General features: G+C 41.4%; 1 long non-coding RNA gene across 1 annotated transcript; it reads right to left on the reverse strand.

Moving 5' to 3' along the window:
* Positions 1 to 5269: 5269 nt before the first annotated feature.
* Positions 5270 to 6776, reverse strand: LOC311240294. The gene is made up of 4 exons (XR_014620483.1): positions 6707 to 6776; positions 5796 to 5825; positions 5570 to 5624; positions 5270 to 5336 (listed from the first exon to the last, which is right to left on the reverse strand). It is a non-coding gene; the product is annotated as an uncharacterized lncRNA (long non-coding RNA).
* Between the last annotated feature and the right edge of the window lie 20282 nt (positions 6777 to 27058).

The following is a 27058-nucleotide window of genomic DNA, read 5'->3' on the forward strand; positions in this document are numbered from 1 at the left end:
ACAAATCATATTATACCAGGTAGTCAATTCCGTTAGACTGCGAATCAAATTGACGGATCTCCCCAATCAAATTGACGGAAATCCGTCTTGAGACGGAACACTTTAATGCCTGCATTCAACATCGATTATCTATTGTTCAGGATGTAGGAACGTTATACTTTTTCATTCATACAAAAATACAAAAATACCTTCTAGAATATAAGTATGTTTTATCATTTCCTGTAGTAATTCCTAGAACGTGAGTTATAGACCTAAATGCATCGATTGCCGTTTATTCCCTAGACACGCTATATTAAAAAATTCAACTGTATATGATCGTATACGTTATGCGTCATCATGCACGGAGGAAAGGGGGGGGGGGGGCGGCGTTTATAATTACGTGATCGTCAGTAAATGCTTTATGTAGTATGGGTGATATATTGATCAGATGGTTTGCAGTGAAATGAATAAATTGGGCTGAAAATAACCAGGGTTTAGCCCAGTCAGATTTAAGGCTTTAAGACTTTTTAATGCCAATCAGAATTAAATTTAATACCAATTTCACGATAACAAAATGGCAAAAATCATGGGTACTCTCAGTACTCATTCAAGGGTACTACGACTATGCCTGCACCTCATGGTACCAAAGCACCTCAAAGGCACTAAAAACAAGATTACAAACATCACAAAACAAACTGGTCAGACTACTGCTTAACCTCACTCCTAAAACCCACTTTACCCCTGCCCACATTCAAAACCGCTCTTAAAGAGCACCTACGGGAGACTGCAATTCGAAACTGGCCACCGTAAATGTCCACCCCCCCCCCTCCTCCTAATGTACAGTCTCATCCCCATCATATATATATAATATTTTCTGTTAGGATCTCTGGGTAACAGTACTGTATATTATTTGCATATCGTATATGTCACAAATGTAACAGTACTACAGTATATACCTGTATGTCATGTATGTCCCTATGCCATAAATGTCATGATGTCATGTATGTTTTTACTGTATTTATTTCTGTATATGTTCGGACAGAGATACGGGATGGTTTGAAAGCTCGGCGTTGCTAATAAATATTTTTAATATTTTTTTATAAACTGCTCAAAGCGGCATTATTTCCGCCGTTGGGTGATCACAGCGCCTGCGCACCATCCCGTATCTCTGTCCGAAACCCTCGTGCAACTGTGAGCACATTTGTAATGTCTCTGTGATACTTGTATAACGAACGGTTTGGCCAGAACCAGTCCTTCAGGGTAAATCTAGGTTGGTTTCCCATTGAGGAGCAAGTGACTGTGGATTCACTCGGTGCAGCACAGTCACGAAAGGGGCTAGTATGGACCCTGATGTAAACAAGACAAACGTCTTTCTCTGGTCTGCATCACCTTAACAATTGTGTGTATTGAGCCGTACTGTATTGTACCCATTCTGCAATCTGTTAAATAAAGTTTTCATTCATTCATTCAGCCAGCCGCCGCGCTCACTGGGGCTATTGATAGCGTCAATTAATTGTTGTTGTTGTTGGTACTGCCGCTGTGGATGTGAACGGGGCCGGAGGGGCTTTGGGAGGATGGGAAAGTTATTATTATTATTATTATAATAGTAATTGGCTATCATACGTGCCTAGCTAAAAGAGCCCTCGCAGTGAAGTTATTATTATTATAGCTATCATACTGCAATATAAACTGAGTTTTATAGTGAAAAGAGCAGCTTTATTTTGGTCAAGATTGAAGGCTCTATATTGCAGGAAATTGCACATACAGGTGTTCATTAAATGTAAAAAAAAAGAATAAAAAAGAATCTTGCACCCCCACTTATCAGTATCACTACACAGTATCTCGAAGTACGTCTGACGTATCTCGAATTACGTCTGACGTTTCTCTACGTTAGCGAACATTAAACGTTGTATTCATAAAATAATATAAATTCAGCAGCATGGGGAGGGCCGGGGGGAGGGGAGGTACAGGTAGTAGAAGACATAGAGGTACAGGTCACATAATTATAGTACAGTGGAGAAGTAAAAATAGAATAAAAAGGCAGTGGAAACAATATACAATATTATTAACTCTAATAATAACACGCCTCGCGGGCTCATTATAATACGAGAGCCGTGGGTCTGCATTGTATAGAGCGGATCCCCCGGCCGTATTCAAGCGCTGGAGCGCTTTGCCATGGATAAAACTGTATTAATATAGTAGTAATAATAGTAGTTGGCTAGTTGCGCGCTTCTGGCCACCTCCCGCAGTGCGCGCATACACACATACTGTCTGTAGCCTATACAGTACGTGCACAATTAGTTGTCAAGAGCCAATCGCACAGGTTGCCTCATCTCATCTGGCTCTGCAAATAGATCTAGAGTCTGAATATCATATATAGCCTGCTGATGATCTCTCTCAAATCCATTCTGAGAACGGAATGCAGTGCCTGCGACGCAGGTCTTGATTGATTGATTGATTGATTGATTGATTGAAAATTGTATTAACAGATCATGCTGGACCTACAAAAGGCCTTTGACACTGTCAATCACTCCATTCTTGATTGAACATTTTATTAACAGATTGCAGAATGGGTACAGTACAGTACAGCTCAATACACACAATTGTTAAGGGGATGCAGACCAGAGAAAGACTTTCGCCTTGGGGGGGGGGGGGGGGGGGGGGGTCGGGTAGGAGGGGTGGGTGGGTGGGGGACACTGTACAACTGTACAAGCAAAACTGTACATTGGAATATTGACAAAACCATACTTGGTCATTTACTGTACATTGGAGGGGGTTGGGTTACAGGAGCAGAGTATAAACAACAGTACAGGAATGAGAAACAGTACTGTACTGTTTTGTAGGTCCAGCATGATCTGTTAATACAATTTTCAATCAATCAATCAATCAATCAATCAATCAATCAAGACCCTCGTCGCGGGCACTGCATTCCGTTCTCAGAATGGATTTGAGACGAGAGAGAGAGAGAGAGAGAGAGAGAGAGAGATCATCAGCAGGCTATATATGATATTCAGACTCTAGATCTATTTGCAGAGCCAGATGAGATGAGGCAACCTGTGCGATTGGCTCTTGACAACTAATTTTGCACGTACTGTATAGGCTACAGACAGTATGTGTGTATGCGCGCACTGCGGGAGGTGGCCAGAAGCGCGCAACTAGCCAACTACTATTATTACTACTATATTAATACAGTTTGATCCATCGCAAAGCGCTCCAGCGCTTGAATACGGCCGGGGGATCCGCTCTATACAATGCAGACCCACGGCTCTCGTATTATAATGAGCCCGCGAGGCGTGTTATTATTAGAGTTAATAATATTGTATATTGTTTCCACTGCCTTTTTATTCTATTTTTACTTCTCCACTGTACTATAATTATGTGACCTGTACCTCTATGTCTTCTACTACCTGTACCTCCCCTCCCCCCGGCCCTCCCCATGCTGCTGAATTTATATTATTTTATGAATACAACGTTTAATGTTCGCTAACGTAGAGAAACGTCAGACGTAATTCGAGATACGTCAGACGTACTTCGAGATACTTCCGTACTTTCCGCCAATCAGCGCATTGCCCTGTCACAGGAGTAATAGTCCTGTGGCAGGGCGGAAGTTCCAATCTGGACCGAGGCTCCGAGCGGAAGTTCCAATCTGGACCGAGGCTCCGAGTCTGCAGCTCGACCCTACTCGCGAGATCTGGCGGTCAAAGCATGGCGGGCAATAACCCTTTACAGCGTGGATGTGTTAATAATGATTTGAAGATGTTTACACTTTTTTTTACAACCCTACTGTTCTCCCAAGAATTAAATAAAGGTTTGATGATGATGACATGTCCTAGAAGAGAGATATAGATAGAGTGGGTGTGTTTGTGTTTGTACATGGAAGTTATACTCACATCAGCTTAAGGGAGATGCCATCCATGTCAATTCAGCATAGGATGATTCAGATGGCCTTGTGGTCAGCAGGGTCCCCCTCTGGCTGCTGGCCTCTGGTAGAGGTGTAGATCACCAGTGTCATCCCTCTGAGAACACAATTAGACTTTAGACAGTGGCTTGCGAGCACGATGAGCCTCATTTCTTTATTTTGTGATTGCTCTATCTATCTGATCTTATTACAAAATACTTGCCTCCTAGATCACTAAATGCGGGGCTCCTATCCTATTGAACATATTTTACTTTGTGTGTTTATTTTAACAATAATTTGTGATGCCATCACACAAACTGGCATTTAAAGGGTAAAATTTCAAAAAGTCCTGCACCAGAATGCAGGAAATTAAGTTTTTGTAACAAAATAATTGTGTGTGTGTGTGTGTGTGTGCGTGTATGTGTGTGTGTGTGAGAGAGAGAGAGAGAGAGAGAGAGAGAGAATGATGGACAATTGCTTGCTGTGTGAGAGAGAGAGAGAGAGAGAGAGATAGAGATTAAGTACATTTGCTGAAATACAGTTGTTCTTAATTTTCTCACTTGCTATGTGAGAATGTTAGTTATTATGTTCTCAATGCCCTTGCATTGTATGAGTTGTGTGGACGCGTTTGCTAGTTCTAGTGCTATCCCTTTGTACATTGTGGCTGTGTCTGACAAAAGTTAACAATAAATAATGGTATTAGGAATACATTTGCCTCCTGCGTGAACTGTGCATAGCTGAATAGACTGTATTTTAACACCGGTCATATGGTGGTACTTGGAGAGCCAGCTACATTCTCAGGTGGTACTTGGTGTAAAAAGTTTGAGAACCACTGATCTATCATGTATAAAATTCAACTCACAATTCTACATGGGCTTCAGGTGGTGGTCTGCGTCTTCAGGTGGTGACATAATTCCCGCAACTGGCGAAGAATCTCTGAAATATTGGATTGTTTGACAGTGACACACAACAGAATATTATTTTATGCCTGCATTTCCCCAAAATGGCTAATTGGACAGCACTTCTCCACCATCAGTGGCTATACGTGTCAGATAGGTGCAGATAGGAGAATCTGTCTGAATGACAAAGAAATCGCTTAACTCTCCCTCCCTCGGCCGCTATTGGCGCGACGGTGTAGCGGTCATTCCTATATGGCTATGACTATGAGCCCAGATGCAACGAGTAATTGTCTACTCAAAATCAACTAAGTGTCATGATTACGTCATTACAACCTGGGACTTGGATGGGAGAGCAGGAAAGATCCAATGTCTTCAGTCAAAAATCCGCCAATCAATGCAAAGGTAAACATACGTCTTTAGAGACGTTTTATATAAGAATAAACACCAGTGAACTTGTGTATAAAATTCAACTCACGCTGCAGGCAGTCTCTGCCTGCGTGCAACTGCTGGTCTCTGGTGGTAATTCAGGAATGGCTTCAAGTTCCTCTGGCGAAGAATCTCTGAAATATTGAATACGACAATAAAAATGTTATGCCAGTGAGAGAGGGAGACGGAGATAGAGGGACTGCTGTGTCATCAAATGACAAAGGCTTTGGCAATGTAGGTGTTGTGTGAAGTGGAGGGGGTCGAGGTGAGAGAGACAGAAAGACAGAGATGAAAACACAGATAAAGGTGTGAAGTTTGAAGTGGGGTGAGAGAGACAGACAATATTGAATTGAAAGATAATACTTACTGAGCTGAATCAATGGCAGTGTGGTAATAGGGGCTGGAGTTATACATTGGCATTCCTAGAGAAAGAGCAACATAATTAACAAAATAAGGAAAAAATAAGCACCATCAAAGTAGTTATCAATGAGCACCATATAACCTACAGTAGCAAGTGTACCTAGCTCCATATACCTAGCGCATGTCTGGTGGTAAAAACAAAACATGATTTGAGAATGTGTTAGTTAACTCACCTTGATAGCGGCGATGATTGCCAGCGAATTCTAAAAAGAAGACGATCAAAATATTCAAAAAACCTTGTATGCAATTTATCAAGACTGTGTATATTATATATATATATGTTTAGAGTAGCAGGAGCTAGAAGTTCAAATATGTCAGTCTTTCAAAGCCCCATTTTTTATATATAACAAAAGGCAGAATGAACATCACTGCCGCCCTGCTGGATTAAATTCTGAATTGCAGGTAGGCCTGAATAAGTATTTACTGTGCAAAATAACCAAAACCAGATAAATAATATCTGTTTTTTATGAAGCACAGATCATGTTAATTAAGTATTCTGAGTCTGAGCAGACAGAAAACCATCTTACCCTCAGCAAGGGATTACTTTGTGCTGAAGACCCACAATGCAACACAACAACTGCAAGCTAAAATGCCTCACATACAAAACGAAATAAAATAGAGCCATGGCTGTGTCCCAAGTTTAACACAATTGAACTATAATAAAGTATTTGTTAACACTAGTTACAACAATGCTTATGTAACTATTAAAAACATACATTTTAATCACGAAACAAAATGGCAGAATAACGTTAGCTAGCATGCTAGCTAGCTAACGTTAGTAGCTATAATAATATGCATCACTATTTGCTCAAACAAGCTCCAAACTATTTGCCACGGCACAGAGATAACATTTAGTCAAACGATAACAGCCCGGTGATGGTATCTGAACGGAATCATACTATTCCCATAAGAACTCACTTACCAGTTAAGTATACCAGCATGTTAGCTAATAATGCTAACAAGCTTCGTTCTAGCCTACTAGTTGCCACCACGGTAATAATTCACAAAGTAGCATGTAGTCAAACGATGACAGCAAGATTATGGTATGTGAATGGCATAATACATAATATTGTCAATGACTTACCAAGGAGTTTGGCTCAGACTATTTGTCAAGCCAGTCAGTGAAGACACCATCCATCGCGCCAAAGTGTTTGAATACCTCAAGTCCCGTGAGATCTTCTAGGTCTCGCGAGTTGCTTAGGACTATACCCTCTCGAAGGGGAGGGGAGGGGGAGGAGGGGAGGGGGAATCTACTAAATTGATTCAACGACAGTTTTTCAAATGTTGAAATGGTATCTGTAATTAAATATTGAATCAACATAGCTTTTTCAACCTCAACCAAAAATAACCAATCTGACTGTACATTGGAGGTGGTTGGGTGGGTGGGGGGGTTGGGTAGGAGGGGTGGGTGGGGGACACTGTACAACTGTACATAAATATTACAGTGACAGTCCAGTTGAGTTAATGGATGGAGGGGGGGGGGGGGGGGGGGCGTTGACTTGCAACGGATGGACTATAGTGCAGCAATGCAAGTTCAATTCACAGTTATTACTACAGACCGGTGGCACTCACCTCTGTGGTCATGAAATGTTTCGAGAGGCTGGTCAAGGACCACATTTGTGCCTCCCTCCCCAGTGATATGGACCCTATGCAATTTGCATACAGGACAAACAGGTCCACTGACGACGCGGTCTCCCAGGTACTGCACAGCACCCTCTCTCACCTTGACCGTCAGAAGGGGGGCTATGTGAGACTGTTGTTCATACAGCTCAGCGTTCAACACCATAGTCCCCATCACCAGACTGGTGGACAAGCTGATCGAGCTGGGTCTGAGCTCCGCCCTGAGCGCCTGGGTACTGGACTTTCTGAGTGAAAGACCCCAGGCGGTCAGGGTGGGGGGTCAGACCTCCAACACCATCACCCAATTCAATTTCATCAATTTCATCTCTGTGCGTCAGAGTTAATTTTTTTACAGAGCGCTAGCTGCTCCCTACTTCCAGTCCTTGTGCTAAACTATAGGCTATAGTTGCTTGCTTCCAGCCCTTGTGCTAAGCTATAGCTAGCTGCTCCCTACTGCTTCCAGCCCTTGTGCTAAGCTATATAGCTAGCTGCTCCCTACTGCTTCCAGCCCTTGTGCTAAGCTATAGGCTAGCTGGTCCCTATACTGCTTCCAGCCCTTGTGCTAAGCTATAGCTAGCTGCTCCCTACTGCTTCCAGCCCTTGTGCTAAGCTATAGGCTAGCTGGTCCCTATACTGCTTCCAGCCCTTGTGCTAAGCTATAGCTAGCTGGTCCCTATACTGCTTCCAGCCCTTGTGCTAAGCTATAGCTAGCTGCTCCCTACTGCTTCCAGCCCTTGTGCTAAGCTATAGGCTAGCTGGTCCCTATACTGCTTCCAGCCCTTGTGCTAAGCTATAGCTAGCTGCTCCCTACTGCTTCCAGCCCTTATGCTAAGCTATAGGCTAGCTGGTCCCTATACTGCTTCCAGCCCTTGTGCTAAGCTATAGCTAGCTGCTCCCTACTGCTTCCAGCCCTTGTGCTAAGCTATAGGCTAGCTGGTCCCTATAATGCTTCCAGCCCTTGTGCTAAGCTATAGCTAGCTGGTCCCTATACTGCTTCCAGCCCTTGTGCTAAGCTATAGCTAGCTGCTCCCTACTGCTTCCAGCCCTTATGCTAAGCTATATGCTAGCTGGTCCCTATACTGCTTCCAGCCCTTGTGCTAAGCTATAGCTAGCTGCTCCCTACTGCTTCCAGCCCTTGTGCTAAGCAGGCTAGCTGGTCCCTATACTGCTTCCAGCCCTTGTGCTAAGCTATATAGCTAGCTGCTCCCTACTGCTTCCAGCCCTTGTGCTAAGCTATATATCTAGCTGCTCCCTGACACATGCCTCCTCTATTTGAACGACCACATCAAACAAGAGGTGGACGCGGGCAAATACTGCGGCATGGTCATGCTGGACCTACAAAAGGCCTTCGATACTGTCAATCACTCCATTCTGATTGACAAGCTAAAAGCAATTGATTTTGATAGCTTATCAGTGAGCTGGATGCAATCCTACCTGGAGGGGAGAGAACAGATGGTAGAGGTAAACGGTATACTCTATCCCCCCCCCTCACAGTGAGCTGTGGTGTTCCACAAGGAAGCATACTAGGACCGCTACTCTTCCTAATTTATGCAAATGACATGTCGTCAGCCTGTGACTGCAACTTGTTCCTGTTTGCGGACGACTCAGCCATGCTGGTCTCTGACAAGAACAAGTTGCAGGTTGAAAAAACCCTCAGCTCGGAACTATATAGGCAAAATCTGCATATGGCTCGCTGATAACAAACTATCATTACACATGGGCAAAACAGAGTCCATTCTCTTCGGTTCAAATAACAAACTCAGCAAGACCGACGGCTTCTCAGTTGCAGTGCATGGGTGACAATATTGTCACAAGGAAAGACAAAATTACCTACCTGGGTTCCATCCTAGAGGCAAATCTTTCCTGTGACAAAATGGCATCCAATGTAATAAAAAAAGTCAACCAACGAACTAGATTCTTGTACCGGATCTCCTCTCAAGAAACAAGAATACCCTGAAGACTCTGGCAGGAGCCCTCATTCAATATACTACGACTATGCGTGCACCTCATGGTACCAAAGCACCTCATAGGCGCTTAAATCTAAATTACAAACATCACAAAACAAACTGGTCAGACTACTACTTGACCTTACCCCCAGAACCCACCTCACCCCTGCCCACTTTGACAACCTAGGATGGCTTAGAGTAGACGACAGAGTACAGCAACTTGCAATGGGCCTGGTCTACAAGATACACTATACGACTAAGGTACCCATGTACATGTCAAAATACTTCCCAAAGGTCAGTGAATACCACAACCACTAGAGGAAGCTCAACAAATCATGTTAAACCCAGATTCGGCTCAAACAATGAACTAAACACGTTTCGCAATTATGCCACATCAATGTGGAACGCCCTACCCAAAGCTGTAAAGGAATGTGAATCACTACCCACTTTCAAAAACACCCTCAAAGAACACCTATACGGGATACTGCAATTCGAAACATGGCCCCTACAAATTTACATTTACATTTACATTTAGTCATTTAGCTGACGCTTTTATCCAAAGCGACTTACATGTTCTGTACGACAAGCCATCAGGAAGGGCACAAGCTGAGCAACAATGTTCATCAAAGTGTTGAGTGCTGGTTAGTTTATTAGTGCATGACAGTACGGTTAGTTAGGGTTAGATTTTTTTTTTTAATTCAGATAATGGTTGAAGAAGTGCGTCTTTAGTCGACGGTGAAAGATTGGACGTGTTTCGGCTGTCCTAACTGGGGTGGGTATAGTTCATTCCACCATTGTGGGGCAAGGACTGAGAATAGGCGACTTCTCTTTGATGACCCTCCCGGAGCTTGGATAGGAGTAGGTCTGAGGCGGCCAGAAGATGCAGAGCGTAGGGGTCTTGAGGGTGTGTAGTTAGAAACCATTGACCGGAGGTAGGCGGGAGCGGTTCCCTTTGCCGCACGGTATGCTAGGTCGAGGGCCTTGAAGCGGATTCGTGCAGCAATGGGGAGCCAGTGCAGGTCCCTAAGAAGTGGGGTGACATGGGCCGACTTCGGTAGGTTTGAGATCAGGCGGGCCGCTGCGTTCTGAATGAGTTGAAACATTTCCTAACCCAGTTGTCCCCCCCCCCCCCCTGCCCAACCCCCCCCCCCCCACCTCCAATGTACAGCCCCCCCCCCCCACCCCACCCAACCCCACCCCACCTACCCAACCTCCTCCAATGTATACAGTTTCGACGTCAAATGTATATACACTCTTTTTCTGGACACTTTTTGTATCACAAACAGTACTGTATTTGCAAATCTGGTATGTCATAAATGTATAGATGTAGCAGTACTGTCTATCTGTAAGTCGTGTACATATGATGAATTGAAAATGGGGGAAGTCTTTCTCTGGTCTGCATCCCCTTAACAATTGTATGTATTGAGCTGTACTGCACTGTACCCATTCTGCAATCTGTTAATAAACTTTTAAATCAATCAATCAATCAATCAATCAATCAATCAATCAATCAATCAATCAATCAATCAATCACATTATAATTACATTGTCATTTAGCTACCGGCAAAAGACACAGATACCTATGCAAGCTGTTCTGCGCATGGGAGGTTCTTATATAAATCCTCATCACACAAAAAAAAAAACTTTTTCCGCCCTGAAAGACAGGAACAGCAGCAAGACCCGACCCAGTAAGACATTTATATTAAGTCATTGTTTTCAAATAGTCATTATATAATAGAAATCTGCGACTGTCGTCTTGTCTTAAAATGTACATTTCCACGTATTTTACCGTAACAATATGCTAGCGTACATGTTTGTTCGTGCAAAGCAGCTAAAGCAATGAATGTGTTCATGCACACATGTAAGAATTAAGAATGGGAAATTCAGAAATAAAAAGTATACACTTGGTAGAATCAATATGAACAAAACTTTGCATTATATTCGAAAATCATTTAAGGTGTATTCGTGCACACGTGTCCCGCATGTCTTTGGAAAGACCAGATTACTTATTTGCCATGAAAGAGTTCTCTGCAGTATATGACAGCAGTCATAGAGTGTATATTTTCAGCAATACGTTTGTTTAGGTTAAGGTTAAAACTTAGGAGATTTTATCTTTTTTTAAATGTGATAATATTTCCACAGAGGTTGTTACAGCAGGATCTCACTGCCACCTATAGTATAGCCTATGTACATGTATGTACCACGTGGATGGTTTGCAGGTTATTGTTACGAGACCGCCACCATCTTATGACCGCCGCCATCTTATGAGTGAAAACAAACGAATTTCTACCATCAAATGGCATTTCACTATTTCGAAAGCCTTTCTAGGCGAGATATGCGTCAAATAATCTTGCCCTGATTGACTTGTCCAAATTGGTTCAGTTATCTGCAATATTGGCTGAGATATATTAAACAGATTTGTTTGCGGTTTTTTGATAATCATGTCCTTAATTTGCATATAAATGATACATGGGACACTCTGACAACTTGTTAACATAAGCCTATAATTTTTTTTCAAATCTAGAAACACTGGTTAGAAGTATATTTCCGGGGGGTGCATGATACCCCCCTCTATCCTAAAGATGATTAAAGCCCAACCTCCAGGTTAAACCCTACTGATCAATTATGGGTAGTTTACATCATTGGTATATAATTTCATTATTTATTTTTTTCCATTTGACACCGGAAATGCCACTCTGAAAGAGTTAAAAAGGTCCACGCACGAATAACATGCACGTGCGAATCAAAAAAGCTTATCAAACGCCGACGTCACTACAGCCAGGTGCATATTAATGAGCCGAATCTAAAAGCTAGCACAGCCGTGACGTCACTTCAGGAAATGCCTTGCCCGTCCGGGTCATAGTACTAGTTCAATGGTGGCCCACTAGGTGCATCACAGTTAGCCTATATAGTATATAGCTCCGCCGTCCCTGCTGCCTACAGTCAGGACCACTACACTGACGTTAGCCTATGGTTCTCTCCTCTTTGTGTGCCCCCGTCCTCGTGGGTGTCCTGCGGAGGAGCTTGTGGACGCGACAACAGCGGCGGCCGTTGTTAGCTCATAGCTATCGTGAACCACTAGCCTTTACGGGCTCGAGCACCCTACAGCATAGACATCTATATTCTATTATAGATATCTATGCCCTACAGGCTGCCACCATTGTCGCCGTTGTCGCGTCCATGGCCCCCCGGCAGGGTACCCGTGGGGACGGGGTGTACAGAGAGGAGAGAACCATTTTGGGTCGGCCGTTCATGCCGGCCAGCGAGCCGGATGTCGGGATATTTTGTTAGCACAATAGCTACCAAGCTAAGCTATGTTAGCTACTAACGTTATAAACACAATATGTGTACAACGACACAATGATTTACATTATTACAAATATGGTAACGTGGTTGTGGCTTTAGAGATGGGTGGCTATAATCACGGAGCAATAGTGTTAGGTGAAACAGATACATTTTCATTCGGCTAGTAGTAGCAAGCATATATCAGTGCCATGCCACTAGCTGTGTGTGACTCTCAGTGCCCCCTGGTGCCCTGCACCTGTTGTGACGATCATTTCGATTACATATGAACCATTAATTAAAATATGCACGTGCGGTGATTGTGTTGGGCAGACAAAATGTTTGATAAAAACGCTAAAACTGGGTCAATTTCAATACTTTTTTTCCCCATTCTTCATGAAAGTCACTGTTGGCCTAGTCCACATTGTTTATTGAACAAAAATACAACAGAAGGTTTTGTAGATACAGTACTGAATTCTGCCATCCGGACGCATGCAATTTGAAATATGATTATAGAATATAAAATATCAGGCCTAAAATGGTTATGCGGTTAAAATGCGATTAATTAGATTAATTTTTTTAATTGCCTGACGACACTAGAAATAACCTTTTTTGAAGTTTATTTGTGCTTCACTTCCACTTATTTTGTCTCAACAGTTTGGATTGCAGTTCCGCTTCATCAGTTGCAACATTTAGCCTATCTGCAGATTTAGGACAGGTTATATACACATGCACACACACACAGAACTTCCTGGAATTGTTAGATGTAACATGAGATTTGAGGGAATACTTAACTTCTGAAAAATGCCTGGTCATACATGTAAATGTAAGTCCTGTGGCCTGTCATTCAAATCGCTTAAACGTTATGTTGACCATCAGTTACTTCATAGACATGAAGCAAACAAGCAATTCCCTTGTGGTGTGGCTGACTGCAAACATCAGTTTCTGAAGTATACTGCTTTGAAAAAACATATGTACCGTGACCACAGGACCATCTCTGCTTCACAAAGAAATTATATAGGATGTTCATTCAAATGCGAGGCCGCAAGTTGTCAGGAGCAATATACTAATCTCAGGGATGTCATTGCACATCTGAAATTGCATATATTGAAAAAAGAGACAGTAAAATGTCCATTTGCAAATTGTGACAAAACCTATAAAGTAAAATCATCATTCACTAGCCATATCGCACGGTTGCATATTAATCAAACAGAGTTGTTTGTAACCCCTGGCCCTACACAATCGCAGTCTACTCAGGATTCCGCTGAGGTGCAAAGGGATTTAGATGAAAGTCATGTAGCAAGTTCATCTGACGACATGCCAGATGACACTGAAATGAGAGCCCTGTATCAAAAAAATCTATGCCTTTTTTACATGCGTCTGCAGGCTAAATGCCTCATTCCATCATCAACAATACAGATTATTGTTGAAGAAATTGACAGTTTGAATGATACGTGTCATCGGTACACTAAGAAGGAATTCAAAAAGTTAATGGGAGCTAAAACAAACTTGTCTGAGACTGATATTGACAGTGTTTTGAGTATTTTGGGAGAAGCAGATTTGCATTCGCTGTGCAGCTCTCACCTTTCCACTGGGCACAGAAGAAAGATGTTCTTCCAAAAGAACTTTTCATATGTGCACCCACAGGCTATTTATCTTGGCACAGACGAGAATAGAAGGGAGTGCTATGCACAATATATCCCACTTCAGGATACTTTACGATCCATGTTAAAAGACCCAGTTGTGTGGCAACAGTGTGTGAAGCCACAAAATAATGCTGCTTCTACTAATGTGTTCACTGATATTTGCGATGGATCTGTTTTCAAGTCCAACGACTTATTCATGGAGCCAGGTATAAGCTTAAAGCTTATCTTGTACCAGGATGCATTTGAGGTAGTGAACCCTCTTGGATCATCAAAGAAGAAGCACAAAATTGTAGGAGTTTACTTTACACTTGCCAACTTCGAGGCCATCTATCGTTCTAGTGTTGACAATTTGCAGCTTTTGCTTCTGTGTCCTGAGAGGTACTTTAAGTACTTTGCACATGAAAAGTTGTTTGCACGGATGCTGTCAGATATTAGAGAACTTGAGAGGCATGGACTGGTCACTTCATCTGGCCAGGTGGTGCGGGCAACAGTCGTATGTATTCTGGGGGCCAATTTAGGCTCTCACTCGATCGGTGGCTTTACTGAGAATTTCAGTACTGCAAGTCACTGCTGCAGGTATTGCTTAGTCCCTACAAATAAAATGGACAACCCGACAGACCGGTTTCCGGTAAGAACAGTTGAGACCTACAAGGAAGCACTGCGACAACTACAGGACTCTGAGGCAACACATGTAAAGGGACTCAAGTTTGACTCTGTTTTCAACTCTCTTAAGTATTTCCATGTATGCCAGCCAGGGCTCCCACCATGCATAGGCCATGACTTGTTTGAAGGCGTAGTAGCCTATGACCTTACCCTTTACTTGAGGTATTTTGTAAAGGTGAAGAAATGGTTCACATACACACAGCTGAACCGACGAAATCGCACAGTTCAAATATGTGGGTTCTGATGCTGGTTCTGCTCCTTGTGAAGTAAGTATAAGTGGTATGAAGATTGGTGGTCAGGCGGCTGAGAATTGGTGTCTTTTGAGACTTCTACCAGTGATTATTGGGGATAAGATGTCGGATACTAAGGATCCAGTGTGGCAGTTACTGATCTTGCTGAAAGAGCTTTGTGAGTTGGTCTGTGCCCCCAAGATATCTGTACCTCAAATCTGTTTCCTCAATGTTCAGATTCAAGATTATCTTGAAACAAGGAAACAACTATTTCCCACAGAGAAACTCAAACCAAAACATCACTACCTCGTCCACTATCCCTCTTTGATCGTGAAACTTGGTCCACTCATACGGTTGTGGACAATGAGGTTTGAGAGCAAACACTCATACTTCAAAAGATGCATAAGGAGGACACAGAACTTCAAAAATGTGTGTAAGACACTTGCAAACAATCATCAGCTGCTTCAGTCATATCTGAACTCCAGCTCTTTCTTTCCTGCAACTTTGCAAGTAAAAAACATGTTTCCTTACCACACTGACTTGTACAGTGACCAAGTGCGTGATGCGGTTAAAGCAAGCTCGCTCCCACATCCTGAGTTGGTGTCCACAGAAGTGCAGTGGAAGGGTACCCTGTATAGGAAAGGCTATTTTCTATGCATTAAGAATGAAGAGTCAGTGGAATTTGGACAAATTGAGCTCATTCTGATGAAGGAAAACAAGTGTGTGTACTTCCTGGTGATACCACACTCATCATCCTATCTGGCAGAGTATGGCCTCTATAACCTTGGAGAAGCAGCTAGACAAATGGTTTGCATCAATGCTGAACAGTGTTTGGACTTTTATCCACTAGCTGCATATAGTCTATGTGGAATGACAGTCCTGTCCCTTAAACACAGTGTTCTGGATCAGTAGCTTACTTAATTCGCTACTGACGATATATGGGGTGGCTGATTAGTTGGGGAGGGGATGGGAATCTCAGTTATATTTGATCTTGATTCTTGGGAGTAATGATTCGATTCATAATTGATTGGGTACATACATTCTAAATTCTAAATTGCTGCACGAGGCATATATAACATGTAGTATAGGCATCCAAATCATTCTCATACACACACACACACACACACACACACACACACACACACACACACACACACACACACACACACACACACACACACTGAGGACAGACTCAGGCAAAGTGGCAGGATAGGTGTCAGCAGTTGGGCATTCAGTGTCTTCACACACTTCCACACACTGCAAGGAGGAGCTGGCATCAAACAGCTGTGCCCCTCAGCCAATGGCACCCCAGGTGAGCCAATAAAAACAGCCGTATTTATTTAGCATTGAACTACCATCCTAAACAGCTTTCATTACTGTTTTTTTTTTTTTTTTTTTTTTTTTATCTACTTTTTCTGCCTTTTCTGTGATTTTTCTCCCCATCCCAATTTACCTCTTGTGCCAATTCTCCCTCCCCTGTCCTGATTGTTGCTTGCATATGCCCCCCACTGGTCGGTTGTAGGGAGGATCGAAGCCTTGCATCACATGTCCCCTCTGATACATGTGGAGGCAGCCTGTCGCATCTTTTCACCTGCTAGCTTTTAGCTAAATCTGGGCTCAAGCTGTGTTTATCTTTCTTTGTAGTCATGGGTGACCTGGCCAGTTACATAAATGCCGAGCTTCCAGGCTCTGGACTACAACCTTTACTACTGGATTTACTTGACGGCCTCGGAGTGACTAGTGTGGACGATCTACAGTTTTTGCAACCGCATGAACTTGAAGGTGTACTGAAGCCGGTGGAATCCAGAAAGTTACTTGCTCATGCCAAGCGTAAGTGAAACATTGACTGTCACTCTATTTGAGCATGTCTTCATTTTTATATAGTAGAGTGTATGTCAAACTGACTTTTGTTTAACAAAATGGGATTAATAAAGTATCTATCTTTAGGTTACAACCGCAGAGAATCGGAAGAAGATTCCAGTAGCCCGTCTACAGCCTTTCCTGCCAGTTCAGGCATTTTTTCTTCTAGCGGCAGTAAGTAAAACCATTGTGCACACTTTCCTTTCAAATGACAATACTTGAGAGGTCTGTTACGACCAGAAAGGAGATTGCACTGTGCTCATTACATAATTAGCTGCTGCCTTAATGAGGTACACATGGAATGAGTTCAAGTATTAGGGTTCTAATGGGTTCTCCTATTAAGGGGGGGGGGGGGGGGTAGGCTCCCAGATATACACAGTACATTTCACAGAGTAAATTTTACTCAAACTGAGTAAATTGTACTCAAACTGAGTACATTTTACTCAAACTGGTTTGGGTAAAATCTTACTCAGTTTGAGTCAAATGTACTCAGTTTGAGTAGAATTTACTCTGTGAAATGTACTGTGTACTTTTTTTTTTGTTATAACCTCTGCATTTGTCATGTCTCGATGGTAATCAATAAATTATGATGTCAAATCAAAATCCATAATGGATAAGGGGTCAGGGGAAGATTTACCTCCACCCAATCAAAACTCAAACCAGCAGGTTTAATTGGACGGCCTAGTTGTGCGTCAGAAGCCGAACCAGAATGCACCTATCATCATAATCTATTGATTACCATCGAGACATTATGACAAATGCAGAGATTATAATAAAAAGTACATAAAAATCTGGGAGCCTACCCCCCTTAAATACACTGATTTAAGCTTCAAATTTGAGTTTCATATTGTGGGCTCAATTTGTTGCCGTCTTCACTGTTAACATCCAACCATGGTCGCACTGAGTAGTGTACTTGCAGAGGTGGTGGTCCAAACAATATGATAATACTCCTCTGTGCCTGTTTTGAAAATAACGTTATCATTCACTACCATTTTGGACCCCTCTACAGACTTTCCCAACAACACTCCAGACAGAAATGCGGATGCGCTGTTTGACTCCTGCTCGCCTACAAGCTCCTTGTCACCTCCGTTCACGCCAAGACTATGCCCCATCACAAATAAACGTGCGTACATTTACCATGTATACTGTTGGGGATGTTGAATTCAATTGGTAAATGGTCGGCCCAAAACTGTTCTTACTGACTATGTAAATGTGTTTAAAAAAAAATAAACACCTGTCATACAGAATGGCACTATTCTAAAATGGTTCAATGTATGTTAAAAAACAACACATGAATTGAAAGCAGACATTCTGAACTTTTACCTCATAGTTCATTGTTTCATTTAAAATATAAATGATATTGTCTCAGAGGCAAAACAACCAATCTCTCATATCTGTGCTAATTATGGCTTACTGTATTCCAGGTCTGCCGATGTCCTCATTGTCCTCCACCAATGAGTGCTCCATCAGCCGTGAGAAGGGAACAGCAGCACTGGACAATAACTGGCACTTCAGTTTCAAGATACAGTGGAACATCATGCCGTCGAATATACAAAAAATATTGTAGAATAAAGAGCGGCCAACGGCGAGGGATAGAAGAGAAATAGTCAGGTTGATTTCCGCAGAAATCCTGGTTGTCTGCAAACATCCTCAAAAGAAACATTTGAATGAAATTGCCCGCACGATGGTACAAGAGTATCCTAAGTCATTCAAGGATGTGATTGAGGATCAAGTCATAGGTAGTGGCTACGATGCTCTAGCAAAACAACTACAATGCAGAGTGGACAACCACAAAAGGATAGGTCCACCAACGATGACTCCCAGCAGTGTTGACAAGGGAAAGACACGAAGGAAAATGTCTTATGGATGTGTGAACCCAGAACCTCAACTGCGTGCTGCAAATGACGAATCACAGAGGAAGATGAAAGAGGACCTACATAAAATGTTTGAGGAAAATGAGAAAGATGAGAAGAAAATAGAAGCATTGATGACTAACACGTTTGCCTCCCAGAGAAGAGATGTCCTAGATGAGAAAGACACACGGACTTTGAAAAAAGAATGGCCCTATCTTTTCAACACAACTGGCTTGAAGGCTCATTTCAATGAACTGACTGGGGTCCAGATAAATGAAGAATTCCAAGAGGCCATGAATGTAAAATACAAAAGAGTCCTGGGATTTTTCAAGTGTCTGCGCCCAGAAAGAGATAGTGTTGCAGGAAAACTCCAACCTCAAATCCAGGCTGCGGGTTGTGATGACTCCGTTGGGTTACTGCTTTTAGCTCACTTCAAAGAAGACCAAAACAAGATGCTCATAAATGTTGACGATACCGATCTTGCAGCAGATGTGAACTCTCAGGATCTTCCCACAACCCCATGCATATTGCTGTGTGGTAAGTTAAGTAAAGGATAATGTATAGCTATAATTGACAGACACTGCGTTCTGGAAACCCAGTGAAGGTCAATTATTTTGCGACATTGACAGAGTATAGCTATACATTATCCCGCTTATTACATGGCTAACTTACTAACAATATACCTAATTCATTTTACACCATCGACAAGATGAGATCAAATGCAGACTCAGTTGTTCTGTGGCTCCTCTGTCATCGCCGGCACCCGGCAGGTGTGTGGACTTGATTGCACTGATGTAGTGCAGTTGTGCATAATGGTAATGCTTAGCTTTCGTGACTGCGATCAAAATGCTTGATTGTGATTGGTCAATAGCGCTCTGTTGCCCCTGACAGCGGTCATTATTGCGCGTTGCCCATGACAGCGGTGAATTATCGAAAAATAAATGTTTTTTTTTATCTACTTTTTCTCCCCGTTTTTCTATTTTTCTCCCGTCCCCAATTTCGTATTGTCCAATTACCCTACCCTTCCCCCTACCCTCCCCTGTCTCGAACGCTGTTAGGCCATGCCTCCCACAAGCCGGCTGCAATGTGGACGAAGCCTTGCATCACGTGTCCCCTCCGGTACTCAAGGAGGCAGCCGTCGCATCTTTTCACCTGCACAGCGTGATCTCTCAGCGGCGAGGGTCTGCGTGGGAGAGACACGCCGCCCTCGTTGCTTCCTGATTCTACTGCGCAGGCGCACCAACCGACCTGTAGGAGTCGCTGTCCACAACGTCCAATCCCCACCCACCAGCTTCCCACCCCCTAATACTGCCAATTGTATTAGTATGAACAACCAGCCAAGCTGGTAGCAATGCCGAGAGCTGGGCTCGAACCCAGCATCTCCTGCATTGGTGGCGAACGCCTTGCCCACTGCGCCACCTAGCCGCCCGCATTTTGGCTAATGTTAAAACTTGTCAGCTCAGTTTTGTCTATTTTTCTGTGTGTGTGTGTGTGTGCGCGTGTGTCTGTCATACCTTCACAGGACAAAGCCCACTGACTGCATCTGTCTTCATGGTAGCAGTGGACCAGGTGGTGGTCAATGATGGAGTCTCAACGTTCACTGAAGCAGTCAATGCCATGTTCATGATCTATTATGCCCTCAACATCGACTATCCTGTAGAGCTGGGTGCAACAATGGAGTTTCTTCAAAGGTAATTGTGTATTTTTTTCATCTTTTTATTCATTTACCAGCATAATGAATTTTTTATTTTTTTTGATCTTTTTCCCCCTCCATTTTCCTCCGATTTTCTCCCATCCCAATGTTAGTCGTATGCCAATTCCCAGTCCCTTCCTGGTCGCTGCGCACTTACCCCCCACAGTCAGATCATCTGGGAGAGTGGAGGCTACCACGTGCTTCCTCCGACACACGTCCTGCCAATCACCGCTTCTTTTCACCTGGCAGCGCGGATTCTCATCGAGAGGGCGTAGCGTGTGGGAGGATCACACTATCCCCCTCAAGTCCTATCCGCGCTTAGCAGGCGCCCCGACCGAACTGTAGGAGTCGCTGTTTACAACGACCCGGACCCACCCCGCCAGCTTCTCCCACCCTCTAATACAGCCAATTGTATTAGTGCAGACGGCCAGCCAAGCTGGTGACAACCCCGGAGCTGTGAGCTGGATTCGAACAGGCGAATCCAGCTCACAGCTCCGGGGTTGGTGACGAACGCAATCTCCGCTCGGCCACCTAACCGCAGCATAATGAACTTTTAATCATAAAGTCCTTGTAGCAGTTTGAGAGTGAATCAATGCAGTGCAGAAGGCAGGGCATGAGTGACAGAGCCCATTCTTTCAAACATTCATTGAGAGCAGCACACACATAGGCTATAGCAGTATCACGGTATGCAGCCAAGGCCCACCAATGTGAGAATGAACGGAATTGTGTAAATGTACACCATTTGATAACGATGTCAATCCTTTTATGTACCACTCCTCTACAGATGCATGTTCAAGATAAATCCGGACAAGGGCTCAAAAGTCCACAAACAAGGCAATAAGAAGTGTCTCGCAGTCAATCCCAAGGTCCTGTCACTCATATCGAAGATATCAGAGCATGACTGGCTGGAATGACTGGTGAGTTTGCTGTTAATTCATTTGATTACTTGTGATTTATTTCATGTCCCTTTTTTCAAAACTATTTGGCAGGTGATCGGATCAACCTCTATTCAGGTAAATCTAATTCTTTCCACCACAAGGTCGGGAGTAAAGCGAATACAGTTTCCACAGGAAAGAAAACCTTCAGTGCTGTTCTTTGCTCTTCCAATTAAGAAACTAATTTCATTTCAGATATAACTAATGTTAATAGCAGCATCTACGCTAACCTCCGCCATTGGTGTTTTGAAATGAACAGTTGCTTCTCACTGTTGTCACACCTAAACCACCTCTTCTCGTAGATTACAAACTTCTCTCTATGGAGATTTGCCAGAATGATGTGGGCAGTGAAACGTGAGCTCACAAGATCAGAATGGTCTCATGTCCAAATTCTGAAGATTTGGACATCAATCTGATGCAATTTCTTCTTTATTTCTCCATGAGGTTGATTGAAATAGTATTTCTGTTTGTGTGTATTACAGAGAATCCAGAGCCATCAGGACTAAAATGAAGCGAAACAAGATACAGCAGCACTGGAAGAAAGAGGATGAATAACATTCTTGTTTTCAGTTCAGTTAATTTTTATATTGGACACATGACAATGGTCATAAATCGCAAGTTTTACCAGCTGCTGTTGCAGCATTGTCCGAAAAGGGCTAGGGAGAAGCACTATATAGCTTGCCGGGCCTACGCCTGAAGACTCCCATTTTTTATACACATATATACCTGCACATATTCATACATGATACATATTCATACATGATGTTTATAGCATTGTTCTGTATATACTGTATACATACACATATACACACACGCATATATATTTATCCCATAAATACTGTATCATATTATAAATAATAAGCTGTACACCAACTGGGGTGCTCTTTGCCATGGATATGTATGTGTGTGTATGTATATATATATATATATATATATATATATATATATATATATATATATATATATATATATATATATATATATATATATATATATATATATATATATCCATACACACATGGCAAAGAGCACCCCATAGTTGGTATACACAGCTTATTTACAATATGATTAATAAATTAGTGTTGGCATGTATATAAAGTGATATACAGTACATATACACATTATAGTATATTATGGTTGAGCACTTTGGTTCCGCACGGACGTTTACACTGTTATAGAATACAGCACTGACCATCACCAACCGTAACTTAGGGGTTAGAGTTAGAGGTGGTCTAGGTCTGGTTAGGGGTTAGAGTCAGAGGTGGTCTAGGTCTGGTTAATAGAGGCCATAACCAGACCTAGACCACCTCTAACTCTAACCCCTAACCAGACCTAGACCACCTCTAACTCTAACCACTAACCAGACCTCTTCCATGTGGCACTTTAACAGTACACTGACCTCAGAATGTATATTTTTATGCAAGCAGATTGCAATCAGTGTGTACTACTAGTACTACTGTATTTAGTTTACAGTATCATGTTGTTATAGAATAAACCGCTGCCAGCAGCAGCCCAGCACTGACCAATGACCATCACCAAACTTAACTTAGGTGTTAGAGTCAGAGCCTAGGTGGTCTAGGTCTGGTTAGGGGTTAGAGTCAGAGGTGGTCTAGGTCTGGTTAATAGAGGCCATAACCAGACCTAGACCACCTCTAACTCTAACCCCTAACCAGACCTAGACCACCTCTAACTCTAACCACTAACCAGACCTCTTCCATGTGGCACTTTAACAGTACACTGACCTCAGAATGTATGTTTTTATGCAAGCAGATTACAATCAGTGTGTACTACTGTGTTTAGTTTACAGTATCATGTTGTTATAGAATAAACCGCTGCCAGCAGCAGCCCAGCACTGACCAATGACCATCACCAAACTTAACTTGGGGGTTAGAGTAAGAGCCTAGGTGGTCTAGGTCTGGTTAGGGGTTAGAGTCAGAGAGGTGGTCTTGGTCTGGTTAGGGGTTAGAGTCAGAGGTGGTCTAGGTCTGGTTAATAGAGGCCATAACCAGACCTCTAGACCATCTCTAACTCTAACCCCTAACCAAACCTAGACCACCTCTAAATCTAACCCCTAACCAGACCTTCCATCACCATGTGGCACTTTACACAACAACCTCAAAATGTGATTTATCATTTTATGTTTATGCAAGCAGATTGCAATCAGATTGCTACTGTGTGTACTATACACTATTGTACTGTACTATTATCTACTCAAGTTAAAAAAAACACAGTATCCTGTTAGTGTTGTTGACACTGTTACACTGGCTGCTGTTACTGTTATTTAATATTTTCAAATAAATCGCTGCCAGGTGAGCAAGGCCAGACATAATGTGACTGTCTTATTAAGTTATTTCTCCATTCACAGATCGACAGTGAGTGCTGCACCCTTCCTGTTTATTACTTGTGCCGCCGACTCAGATTCCCCTATAGGTTAAAAAATAAATACGCAATTTAAATCAGAATATGTTCCATGTTGACTATTTCTGACTTCTGCCAAGTTTTTTTCCATTGACTAAAAATAGACAAAAATGTCATCCGTTTACTAAAATGCTCAGACATTTTAATGCTCAGACATTTTAGTTGACTAAAACTGACTAAACGAAAAAAATTAATGAAAATGACTAAATATGATAAACGAAAAAGGAGCACTTGACACATTACTAAGACTAAAACTAAAATGAAAATAGCTGCCAAAATGAACACGGGTTTACAGTGACATTCCATATAAATGTTGTGATTTCCATATAAAATGTTGTGCTAATAAATACCGCTCTCCTTCGAGACACCACCGCCGACTCATCTCTCAGCACTATACAATATTATGCTAGATATAGTCGTTTCCTTTTCACCATTGGCAGATTATCATCCACATTGGAGAATAGAGCTTTTAAATGCTTATTTCTACTTTTGACACATTAACTGTACTGACTTTTACAAGGTATATCAACTGTATATATCAACTGTATGTACTCCAAATATACTGAGAAGAGTGCTTGCTTGTGGGTTGTTGAACTGGAGTGCAGCTGAGACCATGCAAAATGAATACTTAACCCATTTAGACATAAAACGCCTGCTAAAAACTCCTATTAAAACCTATGCAATTAGGGTTTTTTGGAAAGATTTTCAGAATTGTCAGTTAATAAAACCTTTTATATCAGCCTCTGGAGCAGATTGAAACATGAAATGAAAACCGATAGATTAGAACTTGGGCTTTTATTTGAACATCATTCATTTTCCCTAATGTGCATTGACATTTAAAAAAGAAAAATGTCTTGTCCAGATACTTTTAAAGGGATTTCAAATAATAGGTAATTTGAATGTAATTTTGAATTTGTATACAGCAGTTGGGCTGTAAAAATACAGAGAATATATAGCAAATATCTGTAAAAAAAAATTCACTGCTGAACTTTGTGTTCTGTCACTTAATTGAAGGAGTTTGATTGTAATCATTTTGGAAAAACCTGTAGAATAACAGTGTTTCACTGCTGAACGAAGTTCTGTCACTTAATTGAATGAGTTTGATTGTAATAATTATGGGGAAACCTGTAAAATAACAGTGTTTCACTGCTGAACTTAAGTTATGTCACTTAATTGAAGGTGTTTCATCGTAAATGTAGGAAAAACCTGTGAAATAACAGTGTTTCACTGCTGAACTTTAAGTTCTGTCACTTAATTGAAGGAGTTTGATTGTAATCATTTTGGAAAAACCTGTAGAATAACAGTGTTTCACTGCTGAACGAAGTTCTGTCACTTAATTGAATGAGTTTGATTGTAATAATTATGGGGAAACCTGTAAAATAACAGTGTTTCACTGCTGAACTTAAGTTATGTCACTTAATTGAAGGTGTTTGATCGTAATAATTTAGGAAAATACTGTCAAATGACAGTATTTCACTGCTGAACTTTTAGTTATGTCACTTAATTGAAGGTGTTTCATCATAAATGTAGGAAAAACCTGCCAAATAACAGCGTTTCACTGCTGAACAAAGTTCTGTCACTTAATTGAAGGAGTTTGATTGTAATAATTATGGGGAAACCTGTAAAATAACAGTGTTTCACTGCTGAACTTAAGTTATGTCACTTAATTGAAGGTGTTTCGTCGTAAATGTAGGAAAAACCTGTGAAATAACAGTGTTTCACTGCTGAACTTTAAGTTCTGTCACTTAATTGAAGGAGTTTGATCGTAATAATTTAGGAAAATACTGTCAAATGACAGTATTTCACTGCTGAACTTTTAGTTATGTCACTTAATTGAAGGTGTTTCATCATAAATGTAGGAAAAACCTGCCAAATAACAGCGTTTCACTGCTGAACGAAGTTCTGTCACTTAATTGAAGGAGTTTGATTGTAATAATTATGGGGAAACCTGTAAAATAACAGTGTTTCACTGCTGAACTTAAGTTATGTCACTTAATTGAAGGTGTTTCATCGTAAATGTAGGAAAAACCTGTGAAATAACAGTGTTTCACTGCTGAACTTTAAGTTCTGTCACTTAATTGAAGGAGTTTGATCGTAATAATTTAGGAAAATACTGTCAAATGACAGTATTTCACTGCTGAACTTTTAGTTATATCACTTAATTGAAGGTGTTTCATCATAAATGTAGGAAAAACCTGCCAAATAACAGCGTTTCACTGCTGAACGAAGTTCTGTCACTTAATTGAAGGAGTTTGATTGTAATAATTATGGGGAAACCTGTAAAATAACAGTGTTTCACTGCTGAACTTAAGTTATGTCACTTAATTGAAGGTGTTTCATCGTAAATGTAGGAAAAACCTGTGAAATAACAGTGTTTCACTGCTGAACTTTAAGTTCTGTCACTTAATTGAAGGAGTTTGATCGTAATAATTTAGGAAAATACTGTCAAATGACAGTATTTCACTGCTGAACTTTTAGTTATGTCACTTAATTGAAGGTGTTTCATCATAAATGTAGGAAAAACCTGTGAAATAACAGTGTTTCACTGCTGAACTTTAAGTTCTGTCACTTAATTGAAGGAGTTTGATCGTATTTTTTTTAAATACTGAAAGTTGCCTTATTTTCACATTCAGTAAAATGATGAGTATCTTATGTGTTTTTACATACAATTCAATGTAATTTAACATTCAACACAATTAAGCAAATACATGTATTTAAAAAGAATTACCTGTAGAATAACTGAAGGTTTTTACTGTTTTTTAATTATATTATTCTCTTTTTTAACATTATTTAACATTACATTTAAAGTTTAACAGCAAAAAAACAGAAAGTTGCCTTATTTTCACATACAGTAAAATGATGTATATTCTAGGTGTTTTACATGTAATTTAACATTCAAGACAATTAAGCAATGGAATAATCCTGTAAAAAAAAGATAATTTCTTATTAAATCAATCTACAGATTACAACCTTTATTTAATGGTTAATATTTGTATTAAAGGTTATTTACTGTATTTTTATGGAATTTCCTGTATTTTTATGGGATTTACACTTAAAGTAGAAAAACAAAAGTAATCTGTAAAATAATACATTGAAAGTCCCGTAAAAATAATTTTTTTAAGAGTGTACTGTATGAACCAGGGAAACAGTGTGTGCTGGGGTACCCTAAGTTTGACTCTGGTTCACTTGACTTAAGTTTGGGTCACTTCGGTTCCAAGAACAGGCTGAAGCAGCAAGTCATTCAAGTAGATGCCGTCCATGGAAGAACAGTGTCCATGAGGGTAATTCCT

This window comes from Notolepis coatsorum, assembly GCF_963971535.1.
Source record: "Notolepis coatsorum genome assembly, chromosome: 14".
Taxonomy (NCBI): domain Eukaryota; kingdom Metazoa; phylum Chordata; class Actinopteri; order Aulopiformes; family Paralepididae; genus Notolepis; species Notolepis coatsorum.